The 19,160-nt window shown below is 40.6% G+C and overlaps 1 long non-coding RNA gene across 1 annotated transcript in view; it reads right to left on the bottom strand.

Annotated features, from left to right (window-relative positions):
- Positions 1 to 3,661: 3,661 nt before the first annotated feature.
- Positions 3,662 to 19,160, bottom strand: part of LOC136699196 (uncharacterized) — an 18,617-nt gene continuing 3,118 nt past the window's right edge. Inside the window, exon 3 of the long non-coding RNA XR_010803629.1 lies at positions 3,662 to 3,952. This is a non-coding gene — a long non-coding RNA (uncharacterized lncRNA). The remainder of the gene's footprint in view (positions 3,953 to 19,160) is intronic.

Here is a 19,160-nt window from a genome sequence, read left to right as displayed (position 1 = left end):
GGAAGTGAAATAAGTGAATTGTGGTCATTTGACCATTACACAGTGTTGTATGTTGCTGTATGGGTTGAGAGTATGATACAGGGATGTCTTCACCAGTTCATACGTACACATACGTCACGCACCAATCCCGTCTGACCTCTGCTACTCATATAACAGATATGCTTTATGTACATACAAACACGAATGTTACAGTCTCCACAATTATGAATACATTCAAGAAACTCTTTAACACACACACACACACTCTCACACACACACAGAATTACAGGGAATGCTCTCTTACAAGTTAGTTCACCAAATAAACCTCTGTTTTCTTTTCCACTTGTTGCTTGTTTGCTTCTGTCCCTCTCCCTCCCCTTTAAATATAACAAACCCCACATAAATATCCATATATAATTCAGTTAAAAAAAAAAAAAAAAACACTGTAACAGTCAGTTGCATGTAAAATGTTAACCACGTGGAAGCATCTTTCATAAATGGGTTTTAAACTTGTGGCTATGGTTGCTGTATCAGACAATACTCTAACAGTTTAATAAACAAGGGGTTGGGTTTCCTACTAGACTAATTGCATCCTGCTACTGACTGGAAGTACCTGGTTTGTTGAAAGAGAGAGTAAACTCAACAACAGCGGAACCTCATCGTCAGATGAAAAGCTCTCGCATGACACTCGTTTTGTTTCCGTTTTTTGCTTTGGACACCTGGAAAATGGAGGGCGCTTGTTTTGCACCCTGGCGTTGCAATTTCTAACTCAACCACAGTGTGGCGCAGTGGAGGTATGCTAAAGTCTATGTGCATTCTCAGGAACAATGGGCAACTTCAGCTTCATCCTAGCACACTTCCCCCCAGTCCCCTCTCCTGCAGTTACACCATGGGGCACTGGCATGTGATCCGGTGATGGACATCAGCATTGAGGACGTGGAGATATTCCTCTTTGTGTTTGGGCAGCAAAGATCCAGACCAAAAGCAGGTGGCTGGCCTGACTGAATCTTGAGCTGCAAATGATGGTCACCCCATGGACATTGTTCACTCTAAAGGACGCTGATTACTGTGTCTGTCAACAGCTAGAGAGTCTTGACATCACAAGACATGGATCAGAATGTCCATGCAATGTTGTGGCAAAGTTGAGGAAGATGGTTGACGAATTTCGGTGGGCTATGCAGAACACAGACTTGATCATGTGCTGCAGATAATGGTCATCCCATGCAATCTAATCAGAGGATGCTGCCCAGTGATTAGGCAAGCTGGTAGAAAGCCATGACATCACTGGAAGGGGACTGGAAGCTTGGGTAATTGGTGTGGCAAAGCTGAGGGAGATGGCTGATGACTCTCTGTGGGCTAATCATTGCACAGGTTAATCTGGTGATGATCATCCCATGTGGTCACATACGAAGAAATCAGCCAGTTACTTGGAAAGTTGTGACATCTCTGTACATGGATCAGCAACTCTTTTCATGGGTGTAGTGAAGTTGATATAAGGAACATGGTTGATGCCTCATGCCTTTCTTTAGGTAACAAACTTCATGAGCTGCTGAAGACTTTTGCTTCTTGTAGTCACATTGTAGAAGACTGGCAAGCGAGATTACATGCTGGTAAAAAGTCCTGACATCACAGCAAATAATCACCCAATGTGGTCCATGACACCAGACGATACTCTGAGAAGCTTGACATCCCATGACGTAGATCAGAATCTCCATCTTTGCCACAAGCCTGTCAAAATGAAAGCTGGTAGAAGGCCATTATCTGATGATTTTCTTCATGCAAATAAATTGATCATGAGGCCAGATATGATGATCACCATTGGCAAGTCTATGCATTGGCAAGCCCATACAATATCATCATCCATCTTCCTCATCTTTGCCACTTATCCACTTCCACTTTTGGTCCACTGCATGGTTGCTCCATTCGGTCGCACCAGAGCACACTGGCCAATGAGTCTGTCAAAAGTTCTACCCTTGGCGCAGCGAATGTTTCAAAAGCAGGTAAATGTCCAGTGACTAGCATCTTTTGGTGGAAAAGGCACTGGACTATCAGCTGCAGAAGATGGTTGCCCCATGCTCTCACACCAGAGGACACTTGCCAATGTCCCTGTCGACTGATACAGGGTCATGTCATCCCATATGATTGAGAAGTTCTGTCCTTGGTGTGTTGAAAATGTCAGTTTTAAAGCAGGTAGTCGTCCAGTGATTGGTATCTTTTGTTGGAAAAAGCACTGAACTATAAGCTGCAGAAGATAGTCACTGCATGACTTCAGGACACTTGCCAATGTGTCCATCAACTGATACAAAGTCATGATGTCCCAGAATGTGGTTGGGAAGTACTACCTTTTGTTCAGCCAATGTGTCAATGTGTAAGCAAGTCAGGGTAGATGTCCAGTGACTGGTAACATTCAGTGGAAAAACTACTTGACTTTAAGTTGTAGAAGATGGTCGCCCAATGCCGTCAAACCAGAGGACATTTGCCCATGTGTCATGACATACCAGAATGTAGGTGGGAAGTCCTACTCTTGGTGTAGCGAAAATGTCAGTTTGAAAGCAGGAAGCTGTCCAATCTCTGGTATCTTTTGGTAGAAAAATTAGTGGACTCTAAGCTGTAGAATATGGTCGCACAATGCTGTCACACCAGAAGACACTTGCCAATCTGTCAACTGATACAGAGTCATGACATCCCAGAATGTGGTTGGGAAGTCCTACCAATTGTGCTGCGAATGTGTCAATGTGAAAGTAGGTAGATGTCCAGTGATTGGTATTTTTCAGTGGAAAAAGGCACGGGACTACAAGCTGTAGAAGATGGTCTCCCAATGCTGTCGCACCAGGGCGTACTGGCCGGCGAGTCTTAGTGTGGTGATATCACTGGATGTGGATCTGAATCTCCTCTCATTGACATAGGTAGATGGCCAATGGTTGATAACTTGATCAACACGATCATGGTCTGTGGTCACAGCAGAGAACACTGGCCAGTCAGTCGGTCAACAGGTAGAGAGTCATGACATCACAGAATAAGAATCTGAAGCTCCACCCACTGGTGCATTGGTGATGATGGCCACTAGGTTCGGGTGGATCACAAGCCACAGGACATTGCGGACAGCTTAGTTAATCTTCTCACAGAGTTTAGATTTGAGCAATAGGACCTTATACTTGTTTGCAAAAAAAAAATAAAAAATTGGGGGGGCAGCCGACTCCCGCCTCTACCTCAAGTGACGTCCAGAAAGTGCTATTAGCAGTGAGACCACAAGACAGAGTGACTTCACAGCACACAAGTGGACCAATCATAGCAGACCACCCACAGGAAGCTAATTATTCACACAAGGCCTCGGCCACTGGGTCTGGCCACATCACCTCCTTCGTGAGGCCGGATGGTAGCGTTCGACTGGAAAGAGAGAGAGAAAGGAGAAGAGGCGGCTGGACTTGTCCAGTAAGCATGAGCTCACCGTCCATTCCGCTGAACATGTTTATGCATCTCTTATTAACGCATCTATATATATATGTATTTATATTTATATATTTTTATGTATACGCATATATTTATATTTCTTAAACACACTTTTTTTCTGCACCAGAGTTGATCACAAAAAAAGTATAGAAAAATAAAATGTTTTTTTTTTTCGTGGAAATGGGCTGCGTTCTTCTTTCTTTGATCCTCTGCTTGTTTTTTTGTTTTTCTTTTCTTCGTTCTGTAGTTTTCCTGTGTTTTCTTTGCACCTGCGGCGAAGTTTGAAGCCAGTGGCGGCCACACACACACACACACACACACACACACACTCAACCACATACACTCACATCTATTGTGGCCCTTGTCTTAATCTGCGTTTCCCCACACACTCTTGTCTTCTGTTTGCTCCTGTCTTTTGTCTCTTGTCTTTTCTTCTAAAAGCAGTTGAGCTCTGTTTGTCTTCCCTTTGCATTGTCCTCTGCTGCGGAGCACTGCACTCCTCCTCTTTCTCTCCCTCTATTTACTGCAAAGAGGAAAAAAACAGAACCAGAGGTGAGGTCAGACCAGTTTGATTGAATTGTTTTTAAACAATTGTTCATTTGATATGCTAATGCTAACATTAGCAGGGAGGGAAATATACATTTTAAACCGACTGGTATCAATGGGAAAAAGTACATGTTTTGCTAAAAGACCTTACTAAGGATTTGTAAATTGTGTACGAATGAGACGTGAATATCTGGCAACCTCACGTGAAAGAGCCGTAAATCTAACCCTGAACTTAACCCTAACCCTAAAATCCTAACCACAAAGTCCAGAAAGTTTATAACGGTTTATAAATGTGTTTATTGCATGGTTATTATTCAAGATGTATAACACCTTTAAAGCCATTAATAATAATTTTTAATAACAAGAAGTGACATGTTTTATTTTACACAATGCTGTAGTCCAAATGCTGCCTCATTACAGCGTGAGCTGAGAGTGATTTTGGTGGGGAGCGCATCATTAAAAGGAGCATTAAAAGTGAATTAGAAAGCAATCAACAAACTACCCTACTACCTAGAGGCTTATTGTAAGCTACTGTAGTTAATGTATGGCATTTCAAGTCATTTGGAGCATTATATGTCGGTCAGTTTATGATGAAAGATTCACAGATTATAAAAATATATTCTGTGATCAAATAACGAAGAAAATAACTGAGAAACAAAAACGATACACCACAGAGACAGCAAAAAGGTACCGCCACAGTGACCTATTTTCAGACAGTGTATACATCAATATCAAGTGAAATGTGACTTTTACAAAGACTTTATTATGTGGTTAGCACCTGATAAACCTCTGCAGGGCAATCACCAGGAGCTCAACTCTTTAACAATCAGTGGGACACTACTGCTGCTTGTGTTCTGTGTTAGAAAACATAGTAAGGCTCATTAATGCTCAGCTTTATATACAGATACAGATAGAGATGAAATGTAGCTACTACTAGAAAGTGTGGGGCGGAAGTCTCCATCCACATGTTGTGATGTATTTAAACAGTTGCACAGATCTCCACCTCCTAGCTCTGAACCCTGAGATGCGCCCTCTAGTGGATGTGTTGCTTAACATCCATGTCAATCTAAAGGATGCATTGAAGTGTGTGAGTAGTGACCTTTTTCATATACTTTTTTGGTAAGTAAAAGCTTTACCCTGCAACACAACCTCAATAAACGTTGCACTGTATAAACACAACAAAGACACTAGGGTTAAGTGAAATAAACCCAAAGCGTACGAATAAGTTACATATACAGTGCCAGTCAAAAGTTTGGACACACCTTAGGGCTAGTACCGGTATAGAACTGTGTACCAGCCCTATACCTCTGCACAGCCCAAGCTATGGCCTTAAACACATTAAGAAGGCGAGCGGTTCTACAAATTAACTCTTGACAAGGCCACAGCTGTTCACTGAAAAGCATTCCCGGTGACAACCTCATGAAGCTGATTGAGAGAATGCAGAGTGTGTGTAAAGCTGTCAGCAAAGCAGACGGTGACTACTGTGAAGAATCTAAAGTGTAAAACATATTCTGGCTTGTTTAACAATTGTTTTTGTTTACTACATAATTTCAAACGTATTCCTTCATAGTTTTAAATGTCTTCCGTATTCATTTACAATGTAGAAAATAGTAGTAATAATTAAGAAATAAATAAAAACAACAAAAAAACATTGAATAAAAAGATATGTCCAATTTTTTGACTGGTGCTGTACATTCACAATATGTGGAAAATACCCCAAAACAAAGGAAACCCTCTCTGAGTGGGCGTGTCCAAACACTTGCAGCACGTTTTCCTTCATAGAACTCAGAAAGAACAATCATTCATTCATTGTCTGTAGCCGCTTATTCAGTTCAGGGTCGCGGTGGGTCCGGAGGCTACCCGGAATCACTGTGCACAAGGCGGGAACACACCCTGGAGGGGGTGCCAGTCCTTCACAGGGCGACACACACATACACTCACTCAGAAAGAACAGCAGTCACCAAAAATTTAAAAAAGGGAGTTTGAATTATTGAATTTCAATTATACGTTACTCAAAAAACACACTTTAAAACGTATTTGTACAAATGATAAATGAAAGGACAAAGATGCAAATCAAATGACTACTTTTGCCCAGTAAGTCCAGCAGGAGTTCCTGTGTGGTCACTAGAAGGTATTTAAGATTAAAATATATTCCCTCCATTTCCCTCCATGCTGTTCATTCTACTGTATAATGCAACTGCTGCTGGGGGAAAAAACACCAACTCTTCCCTTTTCACTCTCTCTTTCTCTCTCTCTCCATCATTCTCATGCAAAGCAGCCTGCGGAGATGTTAAAAGCACATAATGTGAGGCTGCGTGATGATGGATGGACGATGAGTGATCTGAATGCTCTTCTCCTGCTAAAGCACAGAAAAAAAGCCAGGAAAACTCATACATCATATATCATGTTCTGAGAAGGCTCGTCTTCGCTAATCAACGTCTTCTTCCTATGTGCTTCTCTTCTGCTTTGAAGGGGAATTCCTCCAAAGCAGCTCAGATGTAAACACAATCGTTCAGAGTGGTTTGATGTGAGGCGTGCTGCGCTGGTGATGGGAAGCAGACGCCTCTAGAAGCTGCTTTGTAAAGATAACTTACCAGCAGCTCAGCTACCAGTAACATACTCTCAGTATTCAGTACTCTGAGTGTGTACAGTAGTCTCACTGATGCCTCGTGTTGAGGGTTAGTTTTAGAGTTAGATTCGAATAACAAATCTCATAAAAGTCTCATTTAAACAGAAACAACATTAATATTTAAAATAATAAAAAAAGCCTATCAACACAGCTGCTGTTCTTCTTATTGAGTGACAATTTAATTGTCAAAGATGGACCAATGGAAAGGCTCCAACATTACTTTGGATACAATCTTTTTACATTGACTTCCATTGAATATTAAAAAGGTTTAACCCCTTGTCCCGTAAATTGCCATTTTAGAAATGCATATTTATGTGTGGACAGCAATGATGTGTGAAAGTACTGCAGATAAAAAAAAGGTCATTTAATGAACAGAAACTAACAAACCCAAAATTAAAGTAGGGTTTCTACTTATATCTCAAAAGTTATTGTAAATATAATTAGGAAAAATGCTCTTAAATGAATGGTATTTCTCTTTAAGTCCGTGTAAAGTCTGATATAGGAATTCTCCATTGTTTTTAGTCTGTGTAAAAACCTGTTTGGCTGCAATTTCAATACGTTTCGTTAACTTTTACAGCTGTAGTTAATGGGCAGTTGGAATTGTTTGAATTGATCTGCGATAAAGAGCCAGCTCTCAGTTCACAGTTTTTATAATGATGATGTAACACGATCTCGTAACAAAGGGTTCAAAGAGTGTCCAATGTCTGCACACTTTAAATCGCCTGTAATCTGGATACTTTTTGATTACTAACAGTGAATACTGCAATTTGAGACACACTGACCATCCTGGAAGTAATACCATCACATGCTACAGAGAATGATGTGACCCATACCCAAAGACTTCGGCAACTGCCCATTGGTTTCCATTCAAAGATCGTTATTAGAATATTAGTGGCTGGACGTGGGGTATTTATAAATATTCAGTCATTAAAGATGGACATTTGATGTGTTCCTATAATCCTTTTTTATTCAGACACTGAAAACAACCAGAGCTTACTTTTATATGAGACATAGAAACACCAAGTATCATTCAGAACAACAACAACAACAACAAAAAAAGGGAATTCATAGACAGTGTGTTAGTTCAATGTTTCAAATCAAATCCAGAATTTAAGAAAAAAAAGTTCTAACACAGTTAACGACATTAAAAAATGTCAGAAAAAGACGTAGAAATGTATTAATATTAAAATAAATTCTAATTAATATTTAGGCCCAAATTGTCCCACATTAAACCGTATTTTAAAACTGTAGTAGCACATTAACAAATATGTTACAACCATGTAACTACTGATAATGTATTTGAAAACTACAAACTGACTAAAGTTTGGTTTGAAGTAAACTCTTGATTTTCAAGCCATACATACAGCCGATGTGTATGTATTATCACAATGAAGGTAGTTACAATGTTACGCATGTGTAATTACACAAAATATAGTATTCCAAAGTGATTACAACTATAAAAATACACTTACCTAATTGAACAAAAACAAAATCACAGAAGCTGCGCAACTGAAATCCACCTGCACTGATAAACACATCAGCAGTACTTACATTGTTGTAGATGTGTTTTTAATGTGTTATTACATAGTTATTAAAGACACATTTTGATGTGTGCTCAGAAAAGAATACAAGATGACTTGGAGAGAAAAAAAAACACACTTTATCAAGAAACGTGTTTCATCCACAAGAAAATGTCTATTCCCAGGTACAATGAAATAACAAAGTCATAAAAAATGTATAATTATTTAAAAAAGAAATTTCATACAGTCAAGAAATGAGAGAGATAGAGAGAGAGAGTCCACTGATCCATACAGACATAAAAAACAGCTAGTAATAGATTCAGCTTTATATGCAGCATGTATATGTACCTGTATGTACAAATCACATTTTCTTATATTTATGTTGTTATATATATTTAATTTATCTTTTTTTTGCTCATCTCTTTTTTGCTTCTTTTTCAAGAAAGGTTTTCTTGGATAGGAGAGTAAACACGATCGCCTGCACCACCTCAGGCTTTGTACTGTAGACCCAGAGTTTATACATAGCAAGTGATTAATATAGATGCTATACCTGTGCTGATATGTAGACTTCTATATACTGACCCACTGAGAAATCAAGGATTCAGTGAAAATGAAATTAACCTGTGTTTGCTGGTAATTGTCGATCTGTACATAATCAAACAAAATCTCTAATCTCTGAAATAAATAAATACATTAATAAATTATATTGTTATTGTATTCATGGCTCCATATGTAGCAGCTGTAATGAGCTCTTATATCTGATTCTGAGGGTTGCAATATTGTATTCAGATGGAAATAAAATCACTGATACACTCTAATAACAATTATATTATGTCACCCTTTTATGTCAAAACTAGTCTCACCCCAAAGAGCTTAATATTTATAAAAATCCCAAAGCCACTATCCATTCCAGTTGTATTTTAGAAGAAATTCTAAGAGTTTACAGATAAAATGGCCAATGTACTAAATCAAATAGTGCTTGCCTAAAACCAATAAATAAAACACTAAAGTGCGGAAAACATGGAAAATAAAGTCGCACAGTGATTTATACCCATCATGGGTTGATGAGAATAATAATAATAAAAATAAGTAATAAAAAAAAACGAACAAATCGTGTGAGGTGCTGCAACAAAAACATCAACAACAGAACAAACAGCTCCAAAGGAAATATAAAAAGCTTAAGGTAAACAAAACTAAACAACATGGACAACCCCAACACTAATAACATTAACGTAGCTCAGCTGAGTGATTAGCGTAAGCTAACAGTATTACAGAGACCCCTGCGCTCATTTGTTTAGGACCCTTTGACCCGTTCTGATCCCGTTTGATCTGGGAAAGCCGGAATTCTGCTGCTTTGGATGGTTTCACCACATTGATCCATCCATTAAGATTAAACAGCTAATTAAATAAGAAGCAAGGGGGGTGTGGCCTCTCATTGATTAACTGTGTTTTTGTGGATGTATAAGACCCCTTTCGTATCAAACATCACCCCTCTTTACATCAAGTTGACCATCAAAAGTTTGGGGACACCCAGCCTTCTTGTAGTTCTTGGCTGATGATGAACAACGCTTTAAAATGTTCATAATTAAAACATTGATTTAGTTATTTGTTCATTCTCTCCATTTTGTTTGTTTGTTTTAGACAGCAACAAATCAAATGATCTTTATTCTGATTGGTTGAAACACTCCTTATAACTCTGGGAGAGTATTAATGGCTGATCTATGGTAGGTACATATCAATGTCATTGTTTTTGGGACATCACTTGCGAGGTATGTTTAAAGGCTAAGCACCACTTAATGGACCTCCATGAATATTTCACATTATTTTAGTTACTGACAGATATAAGTATGAATTAAAATGAAAATAGCAGCTTAATTTGCTTTAAAACTGACAATTTTATTAAATTTGGAAATTCTTGAACGCGACCGTGACGTCACTGGTGGACAACAGCTGAACAACGCCGCGGTAAAACACCGTTATGACTGACTGTTATGACAGTATCTAGCTAAATAACCAACATTATTCATGACAATAGCCTAGCAATAAGCTAAACTCAAATGTAGAGGTACCGTTATTCTTGTAAATGTGATCGAAGTCGAACTCGAATTCATCCGACACTATAAACCTCCGTAATGCAGCTACGTAGCCGAGTATAATCTGAGACACCGAGTTTAGCGAGTCAAGCTAACGTTAACTAACACCAACTAAAACAGGTGAAGTGAGTGTCCTTACCCTGTTTACCTCCATGTTACAGAGGCTCTTCAACACCTTTCGTTGGTGTCCTTACATGCCCATATTGTTGGAAAAGCGCCAGTGAAATGAGCTACAGATAACGGAGTGAGCAGATGGTCCTTTCCAAAGTGCCCGTTTAAAGTGGACAAATTTAGTCAATTTTCTGGATATTTTGGGATCTTTGGGCCATTTGTTCACAGATGTCCCACTGTACATTGAATGATTGCAGCCAAAAACAACACACCTTTTCCTCATTTTGCATTAAATTAAGTGTAACTTCTAGAGTTGTTGTCCACCATCTACGTCACAGGCAAGACGCCTATTAGAGTTCCCCAATACCGTGGGGGGGACGGACCAACGGTCTTTTAAACCTTATTCCTTCAATTAGTAAGAAATAACATGTTTTCTGACTATCAATAAACACAAGTTAGGAACTCAAACTCCACTGTATTTATTTGTTTGACACTCTCATAGAGCTGCTGCTTAGCCGTTAAAGCATGCTATGTTTCAGCGTTCTTTCAATGTATGGACTGTATGGAGAGTGAGTTTTGATGTTGTTTACAAATTTTGATTTGTTTTTGAATACTTTGGGCAGTTTAAACTCAATTTAAAATGCTGGGTGTCACCAAACGTCCTAAAACAGCTGCATAAAACACCATTGCACTTCCGTTCAGAGGTAAATCTTCAAGTGCAAACCTGAATAAAAAAGTGTAACTCATATACAGTAAGCCTATAAATATATAATAATCTTATGAGGACTGTAACAAACCCTCTTGCTTCTGCCGTAAGATGCATAGACAAATCTGTTATAGGAATGTCCTTGGTTTTATGGTTATTTTCTTTTTTTTTTTTTTTTTTTTTTTCTTTTTTGCAATAAAATATTAAATAGACCACATTCTACTCTAATACTCTGTCCTACACGTTTTAGTTAGTTACACACATATCTACACACAAGAAGGAGAACTGGCAGCACTGTACATAGTGTAAACCTGTCTGAAACATCATGAGATGACAGAGGGACCGCGGGACACACTGCAAATTTTTTTAATTTTTTAAATTCAGTTTTGTTTGTAGGAAAAACGTACAACGAAATGTGACTGAAATTGTAATGCTTTATTTTGATGGTCTATTAAGCAGATCGAACCCTAACATTAAGCTAAATGCTAAACCTAAGCCTACATGTATCTTCAAAGGCCAACTCATATATATATATAATGACCTCAACCCTAAACCTAAATCTAAATCTCAGTCCAGCTCTAACTGTAGCCTCTGTCCACAGGCCCCCTGAAGGAATGGAAATTAACTAGCACTGTTTATATTTTCCTGTTGTAAATCTGCTGATAGAGGAGCCCTTGCGTGTGCACATTCACACTGGACAGACTGAAATATAGCAGATTATAAGCAGCTTATATGTTTAGCCATGTTTTCTAACACTGTTTCTTTCTTTCTTGTTGAATTTATTGTGTTTTATTTGTTTTATTTTGTTAAGTCAGTAAATGTTTTCAATTTTACTTAATCAGAATAACAATAAATGTAATCAAAATATGAAATATGAATAAAAAAAACACAAATATTGGAATATTTGGAATTTCTTTGACAACTTTCATTACATTTCAAATATTAACGCATCATAAGTGACTCGTTAAGAGTAAAGTAGGAAAAAACTATAGCGTAAATGGAGGCTACTGCGGAAAGTGGCCCAAACTAAACCCAACCCAACAAGAGACCATCAAAATAAACTGTGATTGGACCCTGCAGTGCATGTGGTGCCTAGGACTGAGACGGACACTTTGAATGTATACATCTGATGACATCATAATTATATCGGCCCACTCCGGACCATTTCTATTCACAATACCAGTGTAATGCGACTAATGTGTAGCTTATTTTGTAGTCTTTGTAAACATAAACATTAGCGAGATATCACTGTTCCTGGAACTGTTATAGAAAGCCTTGAGTATGATTGTATCTTGTATTGGACACTGCCCTTTCAGTCCACCTCTGTATCAAAATGTGAAAAGCTGGTGAAGTCCTGTATAATACATTACTGGCCATGTTACTGACCTCTGGAAAAAATGTACCAAACACGAGCTAATACACACATCACATAGTGGGGTTTCCATAACGCTGAGCGCTTAATGCCCTTTTTCATTTTACTTCTTTGTTTATATTCAAGTTTTATTTTACACACAGTAAATATTATAAAATTAGGAATAATCTTGCTTTATTTTGAAGAGTTCGGAATGCACTGATGCTGATTATTTTTAATGAATGGGGCAGAAAATACACTAATGAATCTTTTTTATTAGATGCAAAGCACCTCATAGAACTAGCTTCACTCACTCACTCACTCACTCACTCACTCACTCACATATATACATTCAGATTTATACTCACTCACTCACTCACTCACTTACATATATACATTCAGATTTATATTCACTCACTCATTCACTCATTCACTCACATATATACATTCAGATTTATACTCACTCTCTCACTCACTCACTCACTCACTCACTCACTCACTGACTCACTGACTCACTGACTCACTGACTCACGCACTCACGCACTCACATATATACATTCAGATTTATATTCACTCACTCACTGACTCACTCACTCACTCACATATATACATTCAGATTTATATTCACTCATTCACTCACTCACTCCCTCAGTCACTGACTCACTCACTCACTCACTCGCTCATTCACCAACTCACATATATACATTCAGATTTATATTCACTCATTCACTCACTCACTCACTCACATATATACATCCAGATTTATACTCACTCACTCACTCACTCACTCACTCACTCACATATATACATTCAGATTTATATTCACTCATTCACTCACTCACTCACTCAGTCACTGACTCACTCACTCACTCACTCACTCATATACATTCAGATTTATATGCACTCACTCACTCATTCACCTACTCACATATATACATTCAGATTTATATTCACTCACTCACTCACTCACTCATATACATTCAGATTTATATGCACTCACTCACTCACTCACTCACTCATTCACCCACTCATTCACCCACTCACATATATACATTCAGATTTATATGCACTCACTCACTCACTCACATATATACATTCAGATTTATATCCACTCACTCACTCACTCACTCACTCACTCACATATATACATTCAGATTTATATCCACTCACTCACTCACTCACTCACTCACTCACTCACTCACATATATACATTCAGATTTATATTCACTCACTAACATTCATATTCATTCATTCACTCACATACTCGTTTTTCACTCATTCACATTTTCACACACCCACTCATACACACATGTACACACACCCTTTCATCCACTCACTCATTCACTCCTTCAATCATATACACACTCACTTACTCACTCCCTCACTCATTCACTAACACAGATACACACTCACATTTAACAGGCTGTTCCACAAGGGGGTGCTATTCAGTGTGTTGCATCTATAAGAACTTATATTGAAAAATGACCTATTTTTAAAATTATTTTCAAATGTCCTTCACGTATAAGCTTTATTTTCATGCTCTTTCTGTTCCAATCTCTCACTGTTTGTTAATGACTTTATGATTTCCATTTTTTTACCAATCATAAAAAGACTCATGTTTATTATTATTATTATTATTATTATTATTATTATTATATCTTTTTGCAGTGTGACTCCTTTTACTTTTCAGCTCATATTTGAGTACTGTAGTGCTGATGCTTTTCACAGGGTCTGTGCAGCTCTTTCTGTATAAAAAGACAAACCTTCAAATAAACAAAGGAACAAACAAACAAACAAACAAACAAACAAACTTAAACACATCATAATAATAACACCCTTCCCCTTAGAGCCCACAGAGACACAGAGACAGAAGAGGGAGGGTCGCTGGTGGATGGACGTGTGACGGGACGTGGTGCAGTAGCGATGTTAGCCGGTGTTAGCTGTGGTCGCCATGGCAACCCGGAAGCACTTTGTTTGAATGCGTTGCTGGGGCGGTTGGTAGTAGGGTTTTTTTTTTTTTTTTTTTTTTTTCTCTCACTCTAGTTTAACGCGGATGGGAAGTTGTCTGGATAAAGTCTCTGGGTTTAGTACGGAGTGAAGCGATTGTACGCTCCTCGGTAGAGGCTAGCCTGCAACATCAAAGATGAAACACAGGGAGTAGTCAGAGTGATGGAAGAAAGATCCGTAATCGCCTTTCCTTCCTCTTTCCTCTCTCCTTCCTTCATTTTTTCTCACAGTTCTGCTCAGAACACATTTAATACAGCAATAAAGTGGCCCAATATGTGTTTTACTAATAATTACTATGTTTTGTCAGTGATAGTGGGTCTAATGCTAAGCAAAAGTTTGTAGACACCAAGCATGAACTAGAGGAGTGTGTGAGGAGGTGGGGTGTGTTTGCGATCCAGAACCCATCATCCAGCATCGGTACCTCACCTCACTATTGTTAATGTGGCTTAATGCAAACAGATCCTCACAGCAATGTTTAAAGCCTGCAGGTGTCCATAAACTTTTGGCAGTGTGGTATATATTAATATGTGTGTGTGAAAGACAACACTGGACTATTCTGTTGATGTTGCTGCAGAGAAAAATCTGGCTTTTCTGCCCAAAACATTTGTATTTTACATTATATTTTAATGTCCATTGATGTATGTGTACAGTGTGTTAACATGGGACCCCATATTCGTTTCAGTTATTGAAAACATCTATGTTTTGTGGGAGGTGCTTCCCTCAGAGGGAAAAGGGCCCCAGGAAACGGAGCCATCCACCAGGGCAACACATTTCAAAGCAACTCAGCGTGAATATTCTCTTTAAAGAAAGACGGAAGGCTCTCAACCTCGCGCCTATGGGGTTCATATACTGTACACACACACAGATTTGTTCTGTGCATTCTGGGGACATTACATTGATTTACATTCATTTTAATGAACTTTACTAGAACTAGACCTTGTCTAAACCTAAACCAAACTATTAATACTGATCACATTTACCATAAAATCTAGTGGTTTACATTGTGAAGACCACAGGGAATCAAAGTCCCTACATTATAAATGAACTGGGTTTGGTCCCACAACATATATATATATATATATACACAAAAGTATTCTCTCTCTCTCTCTCTCTCTCTCTCTCTCTTTCTGTCTCTCTCTCTCTCTTTCTGTCTCTCTCTCTCTCACTCTTTTAGTTTTTTACAATGCCACCTAAATGTCATCACAATGCAACAAAACGGAGCACCCGGAAGAAACCCACGCAGACACATGGAGAACACACCAACTCCTCACAGACAGTCACCCAGAGAAAACCCACACAGACACAGGGAGAACAAACCAACTCCTCACAGACAGTCACCCGGAGGAAACCCACGCAGACACAGGGAGAACACACCATACTCCTCACAGACAGTCACCCGGAGGAAACCCACGCAGACACAGGGAGAACACACCACACTCCTCACAGACAGTCACCCGGAGGAAACCCACGCAGACACAGAGAGAACACACCAACTCCTCACAGACAGTCACCTGGAGGAAACCCACGCAGACACAGGGAGAACACACCACACTCCTCACAGACAGTCACCCGGAGGAAACCCACGCAGACACAGGGAGAACACACCACACTCCCCACAGACAGTCACCCGGAGGAAACCCACGCAGACACAGGGAAAACACACCACACTCCTCACAGACAGTCACCCGGAGGAAACCCACGCAGACACAGGGAGAACACACCACACTCCTCACAGACAGTCACCCGGAGGAAACCCACGCAGACACAGGGAGAACACACCACACTCCTCACAGACAGTCACCCGGAGGAAACCCACCCAGACACAGGGAGAACACACCACACTCCTCACAGACAGTCACCCGGAGGAAACCCACCCAGACACAGGGAGAACACACCACACTCCTCACAGACAGTCACCCAGAGAAAACCCACACAGACACAGGGAGAACAAACCAACTCCTCACAGACAGTCACCCGGAGGAAACCCACGCAGACACAGGGAGAACACACCAACTCCTCACAGACAGTCACCCAGAGAAAACCCACACAGACACAGGGAGAACAAACCAACTCCTCACAGACAGTCACCCGGAGGAAACCCACGCAGACACAGGGAGAACACACCATACTCCTCACAGACAGTCACCCGGAGGAAACCCACGCAGACACAGGGAGAACACACCACACTCCTCACAGAAAGTCACCCGGAGGAAACCCACGCAGACACAGAGAGAACACACCAACTCCTCACAGACAGTCACCTGGAGGAAACCCACGCAGACACAGGGAGAACACACCACACTCCTCACAGACAGTCACCCGGAGGAAACCCATGCAGACACAGGGAGAACACACCACACTCCCCACAGACAGTCACCCGGAGGAAACCCACGCAGACACAGGGAAAACACACCACACTCCTCACAGACAGTCACCCGGAGGAAACCCACGCAGACACAGGGAGAACACACCACACTCCTCACAGACAGTCACCCGGAGGAAACCCACGCAGACACAGGGAGAACACACCACACTCCTCACAGACAGTCACCCGGAGGAAACCCACCCAGACACAGGGAGAACACACCACACTCCTCACAGACAGTCACCCGGAGGAAACCCACCCAGACACAGGGAGAACACACCACACTCCTCACAGACAGTCACCCGGAGGAAACCCACCCAGACACAGGGAGAACACACCACACTCCTCACAGACAGTCACCCGGAGCGGGACTCGAACCCACAACCTCCAGGTCCCTGGAGCTGTGTGACTGCGACACTACGTGCTGCACCACCGTGCCGCCAACTGAGGATATCCAGTCCTCATAAATATATAAAAACACATACACAGACTCTCACACACATTGGGCCTGTCTCTGTGGGCTACAGCCAAGACCTTCAAAGACTCACTACTAGCTTTTCCTAATTTAGGAAAGCCCACTCTCAGGGGTGAAACTTTCATTACTGTGGAAGAGAAAAAAGAGAGCAATGATTCTTTCTTTTTTCTTTCTTTCTTTCTTTCTTTCTTTCTTTCTTTCTTTCTTTCATTCCACTCATCCTCAGAGGACTTAATTACAGAATGACTTTAACATTCAAAAGAAGTCCTGTGTTCTTTTTTTCACAGACATTAATCGATTATGATTAAAGCATTAGACGCCCCATGACTTTTGCTCAGCAAATCTCAGACTAGAGCCACGACTGCATCTCTGCACCAACATCGAGAGTGTAAGAGAATCCTACCCCCCCTCCCACCCACCCACCCACCCACACACCCACACACCCACCCACACACCCACACACACACACACACACACACACACAGGACTATGCAAAATCCAAGACTACACTTCATATCTTTGAAAGCTGGAGGTTAAATAGAATGTAAAGAACTGCTTAAGACATTCAGCAGTTGTTCCCAAGGAGGGAAAACAGAAAACAATCAAGTTCTGCTCTCATTTCAGCTCAGTTTCTGTCCATCCTTCCACCGTTAGAAGCCCACTCAAGGCTGTGGGTCTGAAAGGATGTGGATTGCAGGAAGTAGAACATGGATCTTTGCACTGTACTGTATGCATCTCTCACTCTTTCTCTTACACACACACACACTGCATTTTAATACTGTGTAAATGTTTAAATTAAATTTAGGTTTTTATAACTTTAGGCCACTTTTGTTTGTCTGGTCTTTGGAAGGAGGAGGATCCCGAAGGAGGAGAAGAGGAAAGAAAAGGAGAGGATATAAAAGTCCTACAAGCACAAGATTCAGTTTTAAGTAAAGGGTTAAACCAAGAGGGTTAGAGGAGGAGACGTCTTCATTAATGAAAGCTTTTAGCTAGCAGCTGCACCGCGGAACTGTCCTTTAGGTTTTGCTTGAATTTTTCCCTTTTTGTTGAAGCACGTTACTAAAGTCCTATAGGTCTCTACTGTCCAGTCCAATTGTCCCAGGCCCGGATTGTCCCTCCTCGTCCCACGGCACACCGCTGCATGCACTAGACGTTGTTCTCGGGGGGGAAGAGTGGCCCCACGGAGCCTCCAAACCCTGGCCTTGCTCCCACCTCCCACAGAAAAAAAAAAACATGTCCCAAAGCCAGCGCCGAGGCAGAGAGGAGCTTTCCTCACTCTGATTGGTTTCATCTTTGATGTTAGCTGCAAACGCTAGCTAAAAACAGACATTAACCGACGCGTATGGGATGACAGTATGTGTGTGTGTGTGTGTGTGTGTGTGTGTGTGTGTGAGAGAGAGAGAAGGAGACAGAGAGTATGTATATCTCAAAACTGAACAAAAACAACACTACAAATTAAAATCTGAAAAAAAAAACACTGATCAGCCGTAACCTCAAAAACACCCTTTAGTTTCTACACAAATGATCCGTGTTATCAGCTCCTCTGACCACACCGCACTTTGTAGTTCTTTAATCACAGGCTGTAGTCCATCTGTTGCTCTGCATACTTCATTAACCCTCTCTCATCCTGCTCTTCAATGCTAAGGACCCCTACAGAGCAGGTATGATCGGGGTGGGGGATCATCCACACTGTGGGTGGCGTGTTAGTATTGGTAAGAGTGGATCAGAAACAGCAGTGCTGCTGGAGTTTTTAGACACTGTGTCCACTCACTGTCCACACTGTCCTCTAGTCCTTCATCCGTGGACACCGGACGCTGTCAGTCTGTGGACTATTCACAGTGACAGATGGCTTTAAAACTCCAGCAGGCTGCTGTGTCTGATCCACTTGGACACGAGCACACCGACCAACTGTTGAAAGGCTAGAACAA

Source organism: Hoplias malabaricus, chromosome 6 (genome assembly GCF_029633855.1).
Source record: "Hoplias malabaricus isolate fHopMal1 chromosome 6, fHopMal1.hap1, whole genome shotgun sequence".
NCBI lineage: Eukaryota > Metazoa > Chordata > Actinopteri > Characiformes > Erythrinidae > Hoplias > Hoplias malabaricus.
This window is presented reverse-complemented; position numbering and strand designations above follow the sequence as displayed.